Raw genomic sequence first — 20548 nt, 5'->3', positions numbered from 1 at the left:
AATTTGACTATGCAAGAAATCTTCAAAGATAAATTTTTTAAAAAGTATCGATTCTGCTTCCTTAAAAAATCTTATACTCTTTACTAATTTTATTGAAAAAAATATCTGATACATTGATCTTCTTAATAAAATAATATATATATATATATATATATATATATATATATATATATATATATATATATATATATATATATATATATATATATATATAACCATCAAAAACTTCCAATATCAAAAAATTTCATTCCATTTGGATTATTATTTCTATTTCTTACTAAAGAAATATGTTTTCCAAAAATTTAAAATTATATTCGATTGTTTCTTACCTTATTATGGAGAGGAAAATATCACCATTGTTTTTGTTAAAATATTTCATCATTTTGTTGAAGTTTTGCTATGAAATACGTTGATAAATATAGAAAGTCAAAAAAGGAGAAATTAATGACATAAATAAAAATCAATGCAAATTCTTTAGAACAGTCATGATAGTATATAAGTCAACCAACTCAAAATTCTTACCCATTTTTGAATACAAAGAATAACCAGCAAAAGAGAAATAACTTTTCCCCCTTTTAATATATCAATTTCCTTATAATTGGAAACAAATAAATATATGTACAACTTTTTTGAAGCGATACCATTTCCATTCATCAAGCATGACTTTGACATTTTAGAATACTACTTTTAACAGTCATGCCACCCCCCCCTGAAAACGAATATTATCAATAGAAAGCTTCAATGGAAATAAAAGAAAATATTTTCATTAGTGATTGATTTTATATTCTTTTCTTTCATAAAATATTTTTAAAAATTACTGTCGCTGCCAATGCAAAAATTTCATTGATAACTTGGTGTCTTCGGTGACAATTTCAAAACTATTATACTCTGTTTCAATAAAACTATCATTTTATTTTAATATTAAAACAAATGTTAAAAACTCTAGATTAATGAGCAAACAGAAAAAACTTTAAAAAATTAGCAAAATTTAAAAAAAAAATGAAATACACTTACTATTAAAAAATAACAATTCTCAGTATTATTAAATTCCCTTTAAACGAAAATATTCTTTTTGTTACCATATCAATCTTTACTATTAAAACTTGCAGAATTTTACTATAATTCTAGGGTCGTATTCTGGAAAATAAGAATGGTATTTATCAAAAAAAAAAAAAAAAAAAAAAAAAAAAAAAAACGCTAACTTATACTTCTCGTATTGTTGTTATACCAAAAAAAAATCGCAAAGTTTTTCTTCGAAACTATAACAAATCCTCTCAATAATTTATCCAAATCCACTGTATGGAGAAGAAAATGAATCCATTATTAAATATGAAAAATTTGAAAAAAATAACTGCAGATATTACTATTGCTTCTACACAAAAGTAAGTACCTGTATGACTGAAAGATTAAAAAAAAAACTCTTTTAAATGAACGGAAATTACATTTTGGAGAGAGGTCACTGTCTGGGTTCTTTTCAAACGAGATAGTTTCATTTTTTGAAAAATAAAATACAGAACCCGTTCAATATATTCTCCATCAACTTTAGCGTAACACTTCATCTTTAGTTTGCTCTTTTGAATGCGTTCATCTCCTATTCATGGATCTGAACTGAAAAAAAAAAGAGCAAAGATACGAGGTTCTTGTTGCGCTTTTAAAAATGGAGAAGACGCCAAATGAAATTGAAAGAACTTCCCCCCAAAAAAAGGAAATGAGCTTCGCTAAACCTCTAGAGAGGGGTGCACGAAGCAAGATTTACTGCAACCTGACTTTGAACGAACAAAAGAATCGACAGTTAGAAAAAGCTGATTTTACAAAGTTGCATTTAAATTTGGAGTGCCTATTCGGTTTGGCGTGTGCATTTATTTGTTTGTTGTTGTTGAAAGCGATTCCATGGCTGGTTCATTTTTTATGCATTTGTGAAAATATTTGAGTAATATTATGGGGCTGGAATTTTATGGAATGAAATGGTATCTGAAATAAATATTTTCCAGTTTTCTAAGAAAATTTCGTTTTTTTAAATTTATTTATTTATTTATTTTGAAGTATAGTATATATTTAATTAGTTTAATTGGTGGAATTAATTACGGTTTAAGGAATTCTTCAATACATATGAGGATTGTATCATTTTCCCTGAATGTTAAATTTTTAATTAATAATTTATATGCATGCTATTTGAATTTTTAATTAACAATTTATTTTCATAGTATTAATTTATTTATTAAAAATGAAATTGATATAGAAGTTTAAAAAATTATTTCATTAAAATTCTGCAGACAGATATTTTGATTTTATAATTATATTTAATACAAATATATTAAAATCGATTTTCTGTTAATAATTTCATTTTTGAAGTAAAAAAAGTAAGTAATAAAATAAATAAAATAAAATAAATAAATAAAATAAGCCATTTTGTTACCGAAATTTATCGAGGAGAATCAAAGCTATATTTTGAAAAAGGCGTTGAAATGAATCTTTAACATGTAAAACTTTATATATATATATATATATAACCAATCTAAAATAAGAAATAGTAATAGTTTGAATATATATATTATATATATATGTATTGCTATACGCAAAAATGCATATGTTAAAGAGGAGAAACATTTATATTAATTTCTATCTTTTGGAAAAGTATTTTAGTTTTTAACAATGGATACATACTAAGTTTTCTGCATCACATTTCTGATTGATATTTTACAGTTCGCACCTTGAGAGAAAACTGTTTTCATGGCAAAAACATCATTTGTAATATATTCATCCTGCCTGCAAAATGTATTAACTAGGATTCAGAAAACATTTTTTTTTCTGACTTTGGCATATTTGGCAGATTTATTGTTGGTACACATTTTTTTTTTTTTTTAATGAGCATCAAGCTAATGTAGGATTTTATCAGAGAAACAGTAAAAAGAACTTCATCTACATTATCTCGAAACAGTGTCACGGAAAGGTGAAATATAAATTTGAAGACACAAAAATGTTAAACCTTTTTACAGGATAAGTGAGAGCATATGCTTTGTCATGAACCACAATAATTCGCAGTTATCTCTTTGCAGATCATTTGCAGCTGTAGACGTGTAAACATTTTTTTTTTTAATGTTGTGCAAGAGATCATGCCCTTTTCGGTTTCTAGCATTAAATTTTATTTCCACTCATAAATTGAAAAATCCAACAGAATTTACATTATTTATGAAACACCAACAATTAGGAAACAAAAATTTATTATTTTTAATTAAAATATAATGATTATTTGGCAGTTGAATTTAGATTCAATAATTTCGAAAGGATTTGGTGTGATTATTAAAATCATAAAATTATGTAAATGTAAATAAATGATACTCAAGAGCTATGAAATGACAAGTGAAAAGATTTCATTTTTCTTGGCCTGCCTGAAACGATTGAAAACTAAATTTGTATTGTTGCAAAAAAAAAAAAAAAAAAAAAAAAAACTTATCCTGTACTCTTAAGGAAAATTCGTTTGATTGATGCAATATCTGTGATTATTGATTTAATTTCAATAAAAGTTGTGACTTTTATAAGGGAATCAAAATTCTTTATAAAAATGGTGACTATTATATATTTTTTCTTTTCAGAAAGGTGATTATTTGAAAAGGATGTAACGAAGAAAGAAGTTTGTTTTGATCTGTTGATTGGCAGCGGCACAATTCTTCATGTGGCGAGTACTTTCGATACAATGCTAAAAAGAGAAATAACCAATGATACCGTGGTAAAATGTGTGGCGAAATCTCCTTCGTCTTCGTCTTTAATCTGGTTTTATCAGTGATGGAACATATCCTTTTAAATTTCATGATACATTTTGCTTTGGTGTATGAAGTATTATGTGTGTTGCATTAAAGTGTGTACTATTTGAAAGATGGTACTACCCAAGTCAAAAGTATGATATCAATAATTTCTTTAACCGTTAGTGGAATTTCTTTTCTCTTAGTTCACCTTTCTGAAAGTGAAAAAGAAATTAATCACCGATTTTCCCATTTGTATGGATAATTATAATTTATCTTTTCTAACCCTATATTTTGTCGTTCTTATTTTAAGAGATCAAATATTAAAATTATATTTAGTTGAAATTCACAAGCCTGTGCTCATCTAAATACCTAAGTCACCTTGTTATAATGCAAAGAATAATACTGGCATCCGTTGACGATATGAAGTTAAATTAATAGCCAAATTTATTTCTGATATACAAATTTTTGTAGCATTAGTTACGATATGTATCAAAAATGAAATTACCCATATTTCCATATGGTTCTAGACACAAAATAAATATAAATGTATGAGTTCATTAAAATAAAAAATTTTCTTCATATCGTTTTATCTTTTGCAACTTCAAAACTAAATATTATAAAATGTTTTAGACTGAATTTTGTTTCTTCTCTTTAACTATTACATAATTTTTATCATAAGCTCAACTCAAATACAAAGTATTTATTTGACAAAATTGTATCAAGTAGATTTTAATAATATTCATTTAAGAACTGAAAAGGAAAGAATTTGAAAAATATTTGCCAAAGGGAACTTGACATGTACAAAAAAATCTATATGTCACAGTGAAAGTAATTATGCATATCAAATATTATTTTTGAGAGCAAAGAAATAGCGAAAACTTTTTGAAGAAATGATAGAAAAAATCAATTATTTTTTCAAGCACTTTATTAAAAAAAAACTATAGAACAGAGATCTATTATCCTTTTTTTGAATTTAATAGAATACATTGCTTTCATAATCTGGGCAAATGTTTGCATAACTCAATTCTATTTGGCTAATTCAAATTTTAAAACTTTTTTCAATGACTATAGTTATTCCGTGAAAATTCTGAAGAAAATAAATGAAAATTCGAAGCGAAAATCAACAATTAAAAGTAAGTTTGCTTTTTTTTAGTTGGTTTAAAAACAGGATATTCATTTTTGACTGCATTAAGAAGAAGAAATATATATGGAATATTTTAAATTGATTTAAATGTCTTTGTTTAAAAATCAAAAGGAAGCGATTTATAAATATGTAATCAATTTATGAATATAATAAAGCTCAAATAGAGGCATTTTGTCATTTTATTTGTCAAAAAGAAAGAGTGAACCTTTATTTTAATTAGAAATCAAAGAAAACAATTTGATTTACTTATGTAAAACAATAGGAAAGATGAATTGCAGAATTTCTTCGGACTATCTAAATTCAAGCTATCTTCCAACTGTTCTCCATTCGGAACATACTAGAAAATTTTAAAATGGTTGGCAAATTAGCAATTAGTGGTGTCTTTCATGTAACTCAGTAAAAAGACTTAAAAATGTATATTATTTAATTAAAGAGGCTAGATACGCAGATCTCCCCTACTTATATTGTTGAGTTTTTGAATTAGCAAGTTTATATGCAAAAATACAGACAGACGGATGACCATTCTCTTGCTGGATTTTATTTCAAATCTGTAACAATTCTACATTTTGGATTCTAATCCTATAGACCAAATTTTATTTATCTATCTCTTTAAGTTTTGTAGTTATTCTATTCACTTTATACTGGACATCAGACTTTTTCTGAATGGATTTCTTTATTTGATAGAAGCTTACAAATATAGTGTTAAGTCCAAAGATCAAATTTCATCCGTCTATCTGAAGGCGAGTTTCTATATTTTCAAGAATAGATAGATATAATTCGACATATGTGTTCAGGTTGGACTAAAACATGATAATTCGTCGAAATCTCGAATTCAATTTTTTTAAAGACTACAATACTTTATATATTTCATATACGAGGAAGCAATAATTAATGTTGTAAATCCAAGAAGAGTTTTAGTTTTATTATTCTTTGTATTTCTCCAGCATTGATTTATTAAAAGAATTTGACCTTTATTCATGTCGCTAATTTAAAATGCAAGATTTTAATTTTTTTTTTCTAATTTTACTAATGTTCCAGACATAAAATATTTCTTTTCCAAACATTTTCATTTGATTCTCAAAGTCAAAAATCAGCAAACCGTCTTTGTCCAACCACATTTACAACCCTGCCTTCTTAGAAGAAGAAAAGTTAAGCGGAATTCGCGAAGCTGAGGGCAAGTAACTACTTTTTCTTATTACTTCCTTGAAATTATCTCCTTGACGGCAAAATTTACGATCAATCTTGGGGGCAATAACCAAAGATTTTTATGACAAAAATGGTCGAGGAAATGTGGTCGTTGGAAGAAATGAACTTATGCCCTAGACCGTTTTTCTTAAAAATCACTATCAACAATGAAATTTCTTTTTTTCAAAAAAAATAAAAGAAATAAAAGTGAAATTTCTTCAGCCGATAAATTTCAGGCAGCTTTACAGAACGTGGTATATTTTTTCCTTTATTTTTCCAAGGAGTTAAAATGATGTTGGCAGCATCTTCTGGTCCCCTGATAAGAGAGCATTGTGGTTTCTTCAACAGTTTCATAAATTAGTTTTGAAAGAAGAAATTTGTCGTTGTTATCATCTAAAAGGATAAGAAATAATTCATTGATGATGTATTGTAGCTATAACAGTTCTTTTTACGCCTTAAAGTAGGTTACAGTGATTTCTGCAAAAGCCGCAATTAATTTAAATTTTTATAAACAATATATCAAATTATTTAGCAGATAATGTTTTCCATGCATCATTTGTTATCTTTTCAATTCAGTTTTTTTTGACAACTTTGTTATTAAATGGCAGATAAGCAACACTAATGGAAAAACCTTAATATCAATACTGCACAGTAAATACTTACATAATTTCGTTGTCACAAGTTGTTAAACCATTGGAATTGACATTATTATATAACCATGACATCATCATCATTACTCAAGATGTTTATAAGAGAAAAATTGCGTTGATTAATCATTACTCCTAATGAATAGTCCTTAAATATTATCTTTATCTATCTAAAACTATTGATACGTTTGAACAAAATTTAATTTATGTATTAATAATAAAAAAAAATCCAAAACCAAAAGGAAAGTTTGAAAGATGAAGATATTCCAACTGCTACAGGAACCATTTTATTAAGCAATATGCCATTAAATGATGATTTTTTTTCAAGCATTTTAAGTACTGTTAACCGCTTAACTGTTTTGCTCGAGTGCCATACGTGCATCGATTTATCGAATTTTATAGCTGTTAGCAAAAAATAAAACATTCATAAAGATTATAATTCAATATTAAAATTACTTCGAATACATAGATAAGTCAAGATTTAATAGATTTCTATTTGAATCAAAATAAGAAAATATTCCTAAAATAGAAGGTGTTATCTTATTAGATAGCAAAGAAAATAAAACAGTTAAGGGTTTAAAGTGTTTGTTAAGTTGTTTGATGCATATGAGAAAAATGCATCAGGTATGTTTTAAACAAAATTGACCTAAGGATGAATTTGGAGGGAATAACAAGTATCGACATATCCGTGACACTAGGCTAAGATGATACTATAGGATATCGCCATATAGAAATTCTGACGTGTCGTAATTACATGGATTATCATAGGTTTCTTGGCAAGCCATCAACGCTTTAACTTTATGATTGCCAGATTAAAGGATCCTAGATATAACAACGCTTTGATGAAGAGCCAGAATTCTTTTCTTGCATAGTTAATTGTCTAATTCCATTTTGGATAACACTAAAATTTTTCTTTTCTTAGCATTTGACGCAAATACTATTCTCTGTCCAGCTCATTTAAAAAATATATTATTCAACGATAATTTAACATTTTTGTTGATTTCTGCAATGTATCCTGTCCTTAAAGATATTCATCTTTAGTTATATCACTTTTTTTTTTCAAAACAGAATCACTTCATAAAATTGCATAAGGAATTGCAAGTTTATATGTACGATGCATTAATATGTTATTTCAGAGAAAAACTGTTTTCTAAAGCTTGTATCTTTTCCATACATTCATCAATTCTTAAAAGAAAAATTTTAATTGATGGAACTTCCATTATTGATTTCTTATCTATGAATAAACTTACAGTGCAACCTTCTCGATTTATTTACATGGGTATAAATCAATTATTTTCCAGAAATTCTATATACAGACATTGAAGCACGTCAGATATTTGCACTATTATTAGCAGATGTCGAAAAATAATAAGTTAGAAAGCTTTGAGTAAAATTCGGGAAATTAGAAAGCTTCGAGCTAATTGAAGTGGCATCTATTGGAAAAATTTTGTACTAAAATGGTTTTATTTAATAAATGTAAAGCGTATCATCTGTATTTGAAATTTCGTCTCATTTGGATCAATAGCGAGCATTCTTGAGTCATCTGGAGTATTAAATTTATTTCTTGCTAGCCCTCTATCTATATTTAAAAGGGACTTTTTTGTAAAAAAAAAACAAGACATTTTCTAGAATTATAACTGGAAATATTAGCATTAAACAAACATAACATAACGCTTGAAAAATGATTACAGCTGAAAGAAGAAGCTATAAAAGGATGTCTAATATTCATTTAGGAAGCAACTGAGATATTTGAACCTATTCGATCTAGGCTCAAATATCTCAGTTGAAAGAAATATCTATAAGAATTTTCCTGTAGTGATGAGACACATTTTTAATTCTTCAAAATTTAATGAGTGCAAAATAATGAAAAAGGATATATATATATATATATATATATATATATATATATATATATATATATATATATATATATATATATATATATATATATATATATAAGCTAGAACTGTAATAATCACATGACATTATTAATAATAATGTGAAATAATTAATAAGATTCTAATAATTTGATCTTTCCATAGCCTTTTTAAAAGTTTGATGCTATGTTAAAATAAATGAATTAATATATTTTTGTAATAATTCGATGAAAAACTAACTGCTGCGAACCGAATTTAATATAAATTTTATGAAATATGCATTAATATAGAACGATAATAAAAGCCGGTTGAGATGGTATCAACCAGCTTCCATCAAAGTAAGAAAGGGAGGAAAATGTTGAGCTCATGCATTATGCGCATTTGTAGGGTAACTTCATTGATTCCCAAAGCAGTGAGTATAAAGCTTTTGAATTCTCTAACAGTTAATTACAATTCAGAGGCTATTTTAATATAAAAATGGAATTGTATAAGATTTTGAACAAATGAAACCTAACATTTTGTTTTTTAATATTACATAAGCAATCAAATATTTATTTCAATTAGCTAAGGTTTTGTAATCCGATCTAATGTACCATAATGTATGAATATGATGAGATTATAAAATATTTGGAGATTTCAAAACAAAATTTGATAACTGTGTACGCTAAAATATTTCTTTGCACATAGAAACTGCATGAACTTTGCATGATGCGAACCGTTTCCTCGATACAATTTTAATAATAATATAAAATAATACGGACATATACCAAGAACATAATAATCTTGGAATGCTTTATATCATTAAACAAGTACTAACAAGAAAATTAAGGAATCAAATTACAAAGATTCCGCATTAATATCCTAATCTAATCAATACATTCTCGTAATATTAATAATAAATGTGAACGATAAATCAAAAAATTGATTAAGAGTAATTTTTATGTAATCTGATCGCAATCGTACAGTTCGATTCTATTTCTAAACCCTCTAGACCATTTGTAATATGTCAATCTACTTAGTTGGTTATTTTTTCTATAAAAGAGTATAAATAGCATTATATTAGGTAGAATTCTTATTTTAATTTACTATAATTTTCTTTTTACTTTCAAATTTTTAAAAATAGAGATTGATAATAAGTTTAAAGAGTTATTTGTAAAGAGTTCTAGTAATAATTGTAAAGAGTTTATTTGTATATTTTTGGTTCAGAACTATTTGTTAACATTTATGCTTTCTGTCTTTGATGAAATTAATTTAAATTTTTTATAGCTCTGAAATTTCCTGAAGTAAAATAATTGAAATTATGAATTGAACCATTAGTTGCATAAAACATTACAAAATTAGAAATCCGTCTTCTTTCGAATGTGGACCAAACTTGATTATCCGAAAATGCCGGCGTGACACACAGCAGGAAACACTTAAAATGCAAAAAAGGTTTTTCTTTGTTCTGCAAACAAACATTTTCAGCGCCCTTTTCTAACACCTAGAGTACCTTCCTTTATAATAATGGAACGGCGTTAAAAAATTAAGTGCATGAACGAAAGATAAAAACTTGCTGGTGCCAAAGTGCACGTAATATTCGCTCAAAAACACGCCAGTATTAGCATATTTAGGAGAAGAGTTTCCCTTAATTTATTCATAGAAAAAGACAGATGGGACCGGCTACGGAGATGAGGGGAAATGGCGCTACCGTCATTTGCTTGACGGTGATAAAAGCAAGTCATAAACTGTTAATAATTTCAGCAGTAAAGTGGGGCATGTCAAGCATATTATTATGTGCCTTTCTGATCTATAAGTTCACTTTAAATGGCAGTGTTTTATGCATGAATGGATGGAGGCCCTTCGTTAAATTGATAGGGGCAAGGAAAGGATTTGTTAAATTGAACGAACTAGACATGGGGTGAACGGCTTATTAAAGGGTATGTTAGATGACGAACATTTAGGAAATGAATGACTTCAGAGAGATGCATGTAAATTTATACCTTCACCTTCCTGGAGGGCTTATTTTTTGAACGGCTAATGGAATGTTCAAGAATTTTCTTTTAGATAAAAATATACATTTTCCAATGAGCAATCCATGTATCTCTAATTTAACCATTTTAATATCATTACATTATATTAGATTATTGTACTAAAAAGACTGTTTATATATGCACGGATAGAGAGAGAGAGAGAGAGAAAGTAATATAAAAGTAAACGAGAAAAAGAGAAAATATTACAACAAAAATTACAGCAACAGTAATCTCTATCCAACCAATTCTACGATATTGGTGTATTGGTTTGCTACAGCATTTAGGATGAAGACATCATTTAACATACATTCCACGAATAGTTCTATATTGTTTTAGGAGAGGCAGTAATTTCTTTAGACATCCGAATAAATTTTCCCTGATGAGCAAATTAATGCGTTGTTTATCCAGTGTATATATTGGAAGAGGACGATTGGGAGAGAGTGAAGAAAAAGGGATTACAGTTCCACAGAAAGAATATACATATGAAGTCGAACTATTTTATAACGAAATGAGAGTTGGTAACTTAATTTATGATCCATTCCATCAAATTGCATCAAAATACCTGGTTAGAGGGGTTACGGATATTCACTTCTTTATTTTGGTATTTTGGAGCAATATTATCAGACAATGCGTTGGCGATAGCGTTTGATAAATATCCCCCCTCCATCAGGTTGCCTCTTAAGAATACAAATGTTAATAACAATATAAAAATATTCTTCTAGCACTAGGAGAATCAAACAAATAGGCTTTCACATTATATATTCAAAGAAAAAGGCAGTTCAGACTAGGTTTGAAAATGAAAGAATAATGAAAGAGAATGGCTCTATTATCAATTGCTCGACACTGAAAAAAACAAACAACAGATATAATACAACCAATATATGTAATGATATTTATATTTTAATAATATTAATTTAATTATATTTTAAACTCTTAATTTAATTATATTTTAAACTCTTAATTTAATCCAAATAAATTTCCAAAGTTTTATCTTAATTTAGCGCATAGTAATTCTATTTTCTTATTTCTTGATCCAATTCCACTTTCTGTTTAATTAATTCAACTGAAGATTCGTAAAAATAAAGCGCCATCAGTCCCACGTGCCTAGGGAAAGTGATCCCTTCGGTGCCCTTTTCAAGGTCAATGAGAGTATTGAATTAACACGTGGGTGGAAATCCCATGTTATAGAAGACTAGTGAACATTTGTTTTGTCCCTTCTTTACTTCTGTTTTTGCTTGGTACTGTTGTGGACGTGTTCTGTCAGCACCTGCTTGTAAATAAATTGCTTTCCCGGGATGGATAAAAATGTAAAATGTCTCATCTATGTCTTCGAACCTGACTCCCGCTTTAAGAATTATATATATATATATATATATATATATATATATATATATATATATATATATATATATATATATATATATATATATATATATATATATATATATATATATATATATATATATGCTCGGTGAAGAGCATTTGGAAAATGGATGAATTTGGAAAGATATATGCGGATATGTGAATTCATAGTGATACATTTGTGGACTTAACGAGGATTAAAGTTACGTTCAATTTTAGATTATTTTTTTAGATTAATTATAATATTTTATAAACCTTATTTTTTGATATAATTTTATTCATATTTCAATATTTCATAAGTATCTCAATATAATATTTTGGTCCAGTCAGAAATTTGGTTGGAATTTCAAATAATCATTACCGAAATGACAAAATAATTTGGATGACAAGCGACCTGTAGATCATTTGGTTGGCATTTCTGAATAAGAATTCCTATAATATGATTATCGTTTTGTATTTTCATTTTGTCTTTATTGTTTCTTTATTTGAAATATACGAATTTTTGGATTAAATATTTGTTATATGGAACATTTACTCTTACGAATTATAAAATGGTGGATGCCTCATTCATGTTATAGTGATATCCAACAAAGCATAAATTATCTACTAAATGCCGATTAAGTGTTCCATGTAATTTCGATCATCTGATAATCTGATCCATGCGTCTCCCGTATTAACTAAGTTTAACTGCAACTGATGTAATAATTAAGAGGATGTTTTTGAACCCAGATGTGAAATATATCAAGCCAAGTATATACCAATTAAAAAGTTTCCAACAACTATCGGCTTATCATTTCTGAATTTCCGTGTATTATTTTGGTCATGCAAGTGGCATTTCCAGCCAATATTTCTTGATGGTGTTTTTTCCTCCTATCTATTTGAGATCTTTACATTCTGAAGTTTAAATATTTTATTTTTCAATAACAGAAGGTTGACTTTTTATTTAGAGAGTAAATGTTTAATTACCAATTTTAGAAGGTATTTAACAATTATAACGTTCTCTAAGTATAAAGCCTTAGAATTTTAAAAATATAATATTTTTTGAATAGTAAACAGATATCCCTTTCGGGACCGGAGGCCTCTATCCTAGACGCACGCACGGGATGGTGGGTACGCGAAAAGAATCATCCCACAGGACGGGAGTTTTGCGTCGCTAAGCCTTACTTTGAAAATAAAATCGCAGAAAATAAAGCTTATGTCCTAACGTCGTAACTTTGATTAAAAATTATTTCAGTTTAAAATGCATCACCGTTTCCTGAGTTCGATTTCCAGAAATGCACGGATGGTACGCCCGGCCGTGAAAGACGTTCTTAGGTGATACATATATGACACGCACGTTGAGAAACGGGTTAATATTACTTGAAAGAATATTATTTTCAGTTTATAACATTTGCCTTGAAGTTATATAATTCTGATAGTGCTCAAAAATTCTTCAAAATAATTCATTTTTAAACAAAATGTAGAAACTTTTCACATTAACGAAAACAAGTCAAAATGCCTATCTCAATTAAGATTTATAGTATGAGTAATATACAACACAAATTTGTATTGATTATTCAGTGATCAATGCTCTTAAGCACTTTCATTCCACAAAATTTCAAAACTGGATTGGAAACGAATTAAAAGCTTCCTAATATCGATATTTCCCCCAAACTATCGATTTTTTCTTAAAACCTTTAACTTAGAATGCATTTTTAAAGATTCTAAATACATTATGGAAAAGCATATTATTCAGATGATGAAGTAAAACTATTGATTTAGAGGTAATTTCTTCATTCGTTCATGAAAATTGCAGTAATTCGTAGAATCAAAACCTTTTGACATACTTTTTACATTTTTAATTTTGATTTTTCTATATTCACAGAACTCTCTGACAAAATACTATATGAAGCATAAATCGAGTGATATACCGTTCGAAAAGGAAATCCAAGAGATTTCTTTTCACAAAATTCCGAACCCATTCGCTGCATTGTAATTAACTGAGTTGTTGGTCGGGAAAAATGGATGGACCAATCACAGAGCGGGACAATGACAGATTGAGTTGAAGGAATCTGTCATCGAATACTTTTGCACGAATCGTCACTACAGAAGATAGTCAATGACATATTACTCGGTGCACGCCCCATCTTTATCTTGGAAATAATTTTTTTTTCCTTTCTTCTGCTCCGTTGTTATCAATCGCGATGATGAACGGCTGTTCAGAATGACGATAATTTCGTTTGCCGTTGTAAAATTAAAGGATTCGTTGTAATTTTGAGATATATATTATGTATCCTTGAATCCAGGAAAGATAAGAAAATAATCAAAAAATGGAGAATACCGTTTATCTAAGAAAAATTTATAATTAACATGCATGTAACATATTTAAATGAAGATTTATATGTCAGATATATCGAATTGCCATCATAAAATCAAAGTATTCGTTGTAATTTTGAAATCCAATTGTGCTTGAATTCCGAAAATATAAGAAAATAAGAAGAAGTATTTCTTATCTAAGAAAAATATATAATTAAAATGCATGTAACATATTTGAATTACGATTTATATATCAGATATATGGTATGCCAATGTAAAATGAAAGGATTCGTTATAATTTGAAATATATATTATTTATCCTTGAATTCAGGAAAGATAAGAAAGAAAGCAAAACAATAGAAAATAACGCTTATCTAAGAAAAATATATAATTAAAATGCATGTAGCATATTTGAATTAAGAGTTATATATCAGTTACATCAAATTGCCTTTGTAAAAATTAAATTATTTGTTGTAATTTTGAAATATATATTATGCATCCAATTGTGCTTAAATTCAGGAAAGATAAGAAATTGAGTAAAAAGTAGCGCTTATCTAAGAAAAATATATATATAATTAAAATTCATGTAACATATTTGAATTAATATTTATATATCAGATATATGGCCATGCCATTGTAAAATGAAAGGATTCGTTATAATTTTGAAAAAATATATTATTTATCTTGAATTCAGGAAAGATAAGAAAATAAGCAAAAAATAGAGAATAACGCTTATCTAAGAAAAATCTATCATTAAAATTCATGCAGCATATTTAAATTAAGATTTATATGTCAGTTATATCGAAATTTATTACTTGTACTTGTAGTTTAATTTAACAACAGTTCATAATTTTTCTTTTTCAAAGAATTTTATTTAGTAGTTATTAAATTAAACTACTAAAAAAGAAAGGAGGTTTAATTAAAAAAAATAATATTGTGATTTTATCAACAATTTTAATGTCTAATTTTTATAGCATATTATTTCTGAACGAAAATTTTATTTTAATTTGTATTAATAACATTTTTGGGAAAAGTTTGTGTTATCATGCTATAAACTGTCACAAGTATGTATTTTCATTCACATTTTGAACCATAATTCATTTTTTTTTTTTGATAAAACTCATTTCTCGTTACAAAAAAAAAAATGTCATTATAAATTTTATTTTTGCATATTTTTTAAACAATATTTTAAGATTTGAAGCTCATATAATAGAATATCAGTCACAAATACTAAAAGAAAATATATATATTCTTTTGAACTTTTTTAACTAATAAATACAGATTTGTGCACTTTGGAGAAAATATTATATTTTCTTAAAAGGCAACTATAAATAATTTAAAGAATATTTTTCCGCCATTTTTCAAAGAATATTTAATATATATTTTGTTGCTAAAAACAACTTTCAACATTGAAATTTTTTTAAAGCATATCACGTTTTCATACTTTCTTAAAATATAGATTTTACCATTGTATGTTTTTACTATTTCTATCACTAGAACTCTAACTTCCCAAAAAAAAATGAGAGATAATTTATTTAATGCATATTCTTAAATATCATGTTTTTTAACAGTAAAATTAAAATTTGTATTTTTTAATGAATTTTTCAAAATTGTATGCTTTTTATTTTAGCTTATTTCAAGGTTTGTTTTTTTTAGTTTATTACAGTTTTTAGGGATAAATAGTGAAAATTTGATGAAAAATAAAGGAAAGGATTAGGGAAACATACGAAAAATATGTAGAATTACAAATATACATGTAGAATTTTAAATTCGGCATGCATATAATTTCCTTCTTTTAAAAATTATTTTCAATTAAAAAAAAGTCGATGATTTGTTTGAGTAACATTTCTACATTTTTTTTTCATTTCTTATCTAAAAATTATGTACCTATCTGTCAAGAAGTCACAAAAGAGTCAATAATCTTCATTTTAATTTAAAAAGAACCGAGATACACAAAATAACAATGGATGACTTTGTTAAGCTTACATAAATAAATTAGATGTATTTTTTCATACATACACAAATGCGAAAGGATTTTAATATACTTAATCTCTTTCATTGAAATTAAAACTTTAAAAAAAAATATACTTTGTTAATTATAAGAATAGAAATGCTTTTAAATTATACGACATATTTAATCCTTCCATTTGAAATGTATTTGAACAATTACCAGAAAGAACAAATCTCTTTTTTTCTCTCATTTCGTTTAAAATAAATAAATCATTTTCATGGATTTAATGGTTTAACTTATAAAAAATATGCATTAAGAATGAATAGTAAAATGAATGAAAAATAAGATTAAATAACCTTAATTCATACACTTTGGAAGAAACTTTTTTTCCTACATTTATTAGATTCTCTACACCTGTGAACGCAATTAAACTGATAAATAACTTTACGTCCAAGTTCGTAAATTAATTAAATGTAAGAGATTTGTTAGACACTTCAACTAACGTTCCAAGCTGAAAAAAATATTAGTATTGACGTTATTTCAAGAGAACAAAAAAAAAGGAAGATTGAAAAAAAAAGTATATGATTTCAAACTCCATTTCATTGCCAATTCATGCATGCTAAAACCTTGTCCAGAAACAATTTTGTGAATAATGCAGTTCCGTGTAAATTGACATGCTTAAATATTTTTTTCTCACGCTTTCATTTTCAGTTCTTTTTTTTTTTAATTCTTTTTCAACAATATTCACTGGCGTTCATTTTATTTTTTGACGCCATTGATAAAAATGACTTGACTTCAAAAAAGAACAGCCCATTAATTAGTTTACGCATGATGGGAAAAATCGTCTGCTTTTTAAAAATTAAAAGAAGTGAAGAAAAAACGAGAAAGGCGCAATAATAAATCGGAAACGCTATCATTTTGTCAAAGTTGAGGATAGTTGCCGTTTGACAAATTGACGTTTACTTCATTATGGTTAATGTGCTACCCCTTGTCTCTTTTCTTTCACATAAATAATCTTTAATTAGCTAAATTCTGTCTAGGTAAAATTGGAGGGTCTTTTTTTTGCATTCCTTTAGACTAATTTGCGGTATTATATTTGGGTTCGTAAGTATTTTTTATCCAACAGAGAAGACTTTAGAAATCTTGTTTATCATGTTGAGTATGTTTTTTTAATGTACTTGTAGATTCATTAGGGTTAATTTATGAAAGTCTAGCAAAAAAAAAAATGACGTTAATAAAGGCTGCTTTTTAAAACATGCTTTATAATATCCCACAACAGAATAATCCATAAAAAATACTGTTTTTATGCAATCATTTTTTTGTGATATACTTCAATTCTAATAAGTGATTAATAACTAAAAAATATTTTTTTTTGTAAGAAAGCTTTTTAATAACGAACAAAAGTAAAATCTCGAGTCAGATACAGCTGTATTTTTTCAAAATTAATACGTAAAAAATTAATTATTTAAACTAAAAGCAAGTTTTTTCTTTATTGAAAATTCCTATGCAAAATAAAAATAATTTATAATTTAATTTTCTTTTTTCATAAAATACTGAAATGAAATATTTCTGATAATATATGTGTGTAATTTATATTATAAGTATATTTCTAATCCTTTAAAATGTTATTTAGAAATACTTTTTTTTGAATTTCATGCATTTTAAATTACAACCAAGGATAATTATTCACCTAAGATATCTGAAAATAAGAAGTATCAAAATATTCTTACCTCGCATCAAACATTACTTCCATAGTGTATGTATAAATAAAAAATATTCCAATCTGTGTAGATTCCAATTAATGAGAAAAATTCGTCATGAAATTAATTTAAAAGTATAAATAATAATTTGCATTAATGATAAGCATAAATATGTGGATAAATTTTAAAACTTTGAATGTATGATGATAGAGTTTCAAATTTAAAATCTACGTGAAGCATTACATTTCATTAAATCAGCGATTCTCAACCTGTGGGGCGCGAGAATATCCAAGAGAAAATATTATTTAAAAAAAATGGATTAACTGACTGAAAGGAAAGCACACATACATATAGAAAACAAAATAAATTTCGACATATTTAATAACTTATTAAAGTATAACAACTTACTAAATCAAAAAGTACTAAATTAAAACAAATTTAATAATTATAAGTGACTACCTGGGGCCGGTCTTGCAGAGCAAAGTTTTTCGAAGGAAGGCTTAATGTTAGAAATAGCCACTCTCAGTTCTGCCGAGATCTATATTTTGTCTTCAAAGAAGCTACATCAGGAAATCCAGTTTCACAAAGTTAGGATGGTAATAGAATGCAAAATGCCTTTGTTTTTAGTGAAGAAAAATCATCCTCTACTCCTGCCCAAAATTCAAATAGTGTTTTATTGCTAAATTGTTTTTTAGTTTCGCCACTTGTCGTGAAGTCTATGAATATTTCTTGCTCATCAATTGAGAGTCCTTCAGGAGTCTTATGAAATGGTTCCCTAACTCACTCGCTATCAGTTTGTCGTCAGCAAGAAAATACTTTTAAAAATTCTTTTCCAGCATGGCTAAATGATTTTCAGTGGTTACCAAAACGACTTTTACATGTTCTTCTTCAGCCTTGTAACTTTTAGGACAATCATCCACATTTGCAGACATTGTTAGATTTCTTTGCTTTAAATTTATGCTCCACAATTCCAATTTTCTACAAAAAGCATTAACTTTATCACTCGTATCCAACATATGTGTATTTGCTCCTTGGAGTTGAAGATTCAAGTCATTTAAGGTATCTGTCTACGTGCGAAGACAAATTTTTGAAAAAACTGTTTAATTTTCATTTTTAGTTTATTTTTTAGGTTATTGCAATTCAAAACAATGAATAATACCATTTAAAAAGTTTTATGTAATTTGCAACTCAGTCAAATGGGGAAATTTGGGTAAAAAACTGTGAAAATTGGTGTAAAACGCAAAACATCCTAACAAGAATTCTAATCAAAATTTTCAAATTCTTTTTCTACAAAATATAGTTAGAGCTTTAGTGAAGGCAATGAACTAGGATCTAAGAAATATTTGCATTTATAAGAAAGTTATAGCAGTTCGAGTATTTCCTAACTGAAAATTTATCAAAATTCTTATGCATAAACAACATTAATGAGCTCTAAATAAAAAACTATTCATCTCAAAACTATAATCCTAGTTCATTGCCTTTAAGATAGTATAAATAACATACATACAAAATTTCATTAAAAAATATTCATAATATTTTGAGATATCATGTTTTGCGTATCAAAATTTTTACAAAATTAAAGTTCCTCAAAAAATGCATTTAAAGTTTTTAATTGTGTTTTATGAAAAATATCTCTCTTCATTTTTATTAATATTCACCACATTTATATGATACACCTTCTTTGTTAACAATTTTATCTGTTTTCTTCTTTCTAACAGCTCTTAATTTTTTCCTGGAAACTTTTGTTGTACCCAATGACTGCCTTTTTGACGTGATGATTCTTTCTTTATCGAGAGAAAGGAAGTGTCTCAGGGTATAATCCCCAGGAGTTATTCCCAGTTCAAAAAAAATTGCCAAGAGACCATAAAATCCATCATTAAAAATTATTGCAGTTATTGATGCTCCCAAACGTAAAGTCTGTAGCTCCACAAATGTGTTTTTGGGAACTATTGTCCACAAAAGATTATTGAAGCTTTCATTGGCATTTTGAGTCTTACCGTGTAAGCATTTTTTCAATAAGTTTTGATCGCATAGCTGCATATATGTTGGCTTAATGATTTTAATAATGTTCTTTGGAAGACCTGCATTTGTTTCTTTGAATTTTTTTCCACAGGAAATTGCACGTTGATATTTACACCAACTGTCCTTTCCTGTTGGGCACTGTCCATGCATGGGATGTTTATTATTAGAACATGTGTGAGCAAATGCAGCAATGGTTGCACTCTGCATTTGCAATAAATTCCCTGCATTAGCTCTAATTGCTATCCCATAGTAATTTTGCAACTTATTTATGAAGGAGTCTGTTAATTTCCCTTTGCCACCAAGAGATTTATTCGATGACTTTAATTTTCTCAAACGAGTGCCTACTCGCTTCTGAATATGGCCAATGCATTCCAGTTTTGAAACGGAATCTTTCCCATAAATGTCTTTAACTGTATCATAGCCCTTAGAGTCACCATCTCCATAGTATTGTGAATAAATGAGTTTACGACAACTCTTGGAACGCTCAAATATTCTGTAAGCACCAAGCACTTCCATACTTCCAGATGAACCCTTATGATTTGCACACTGATGTTTTGATGCACATGATAAATTCAGCTTTTTCGTGTGACACCATTGGCAAAACTGAGACATC

General features: G+C 27.3%; 1 protein-coding gene across 1 annotated transcript in view; it reads right to left on the bottom strand.

Moving 5' to 3' along the window:
• The window catches only part of LOC129985171 (hemicentin-1-like), a 515751-nt gene that overhangs the window by 53588 nt on the left and 441615 nt on the right, over nucleotides 1-20548 (bottom strand). The window lies entirely within an intron of this gene.

This window comes from Argiope bruennichi, chromosome 9 (genome assembly GCF_947563725.1).
Source record: "Argiope bruennichi chromosome 9, qqArgBrue1.1, whole genome shotgun sequence".
Lineage (NCBI taxonomy): Eukaryota > Metazoa > Arthropoda > Arachnida > Araneae > Araneidae > Argiope > Argiope bruennichi.
This window is presented reverse-complemented; position numbering and strand designations above follow the sequence as displayed.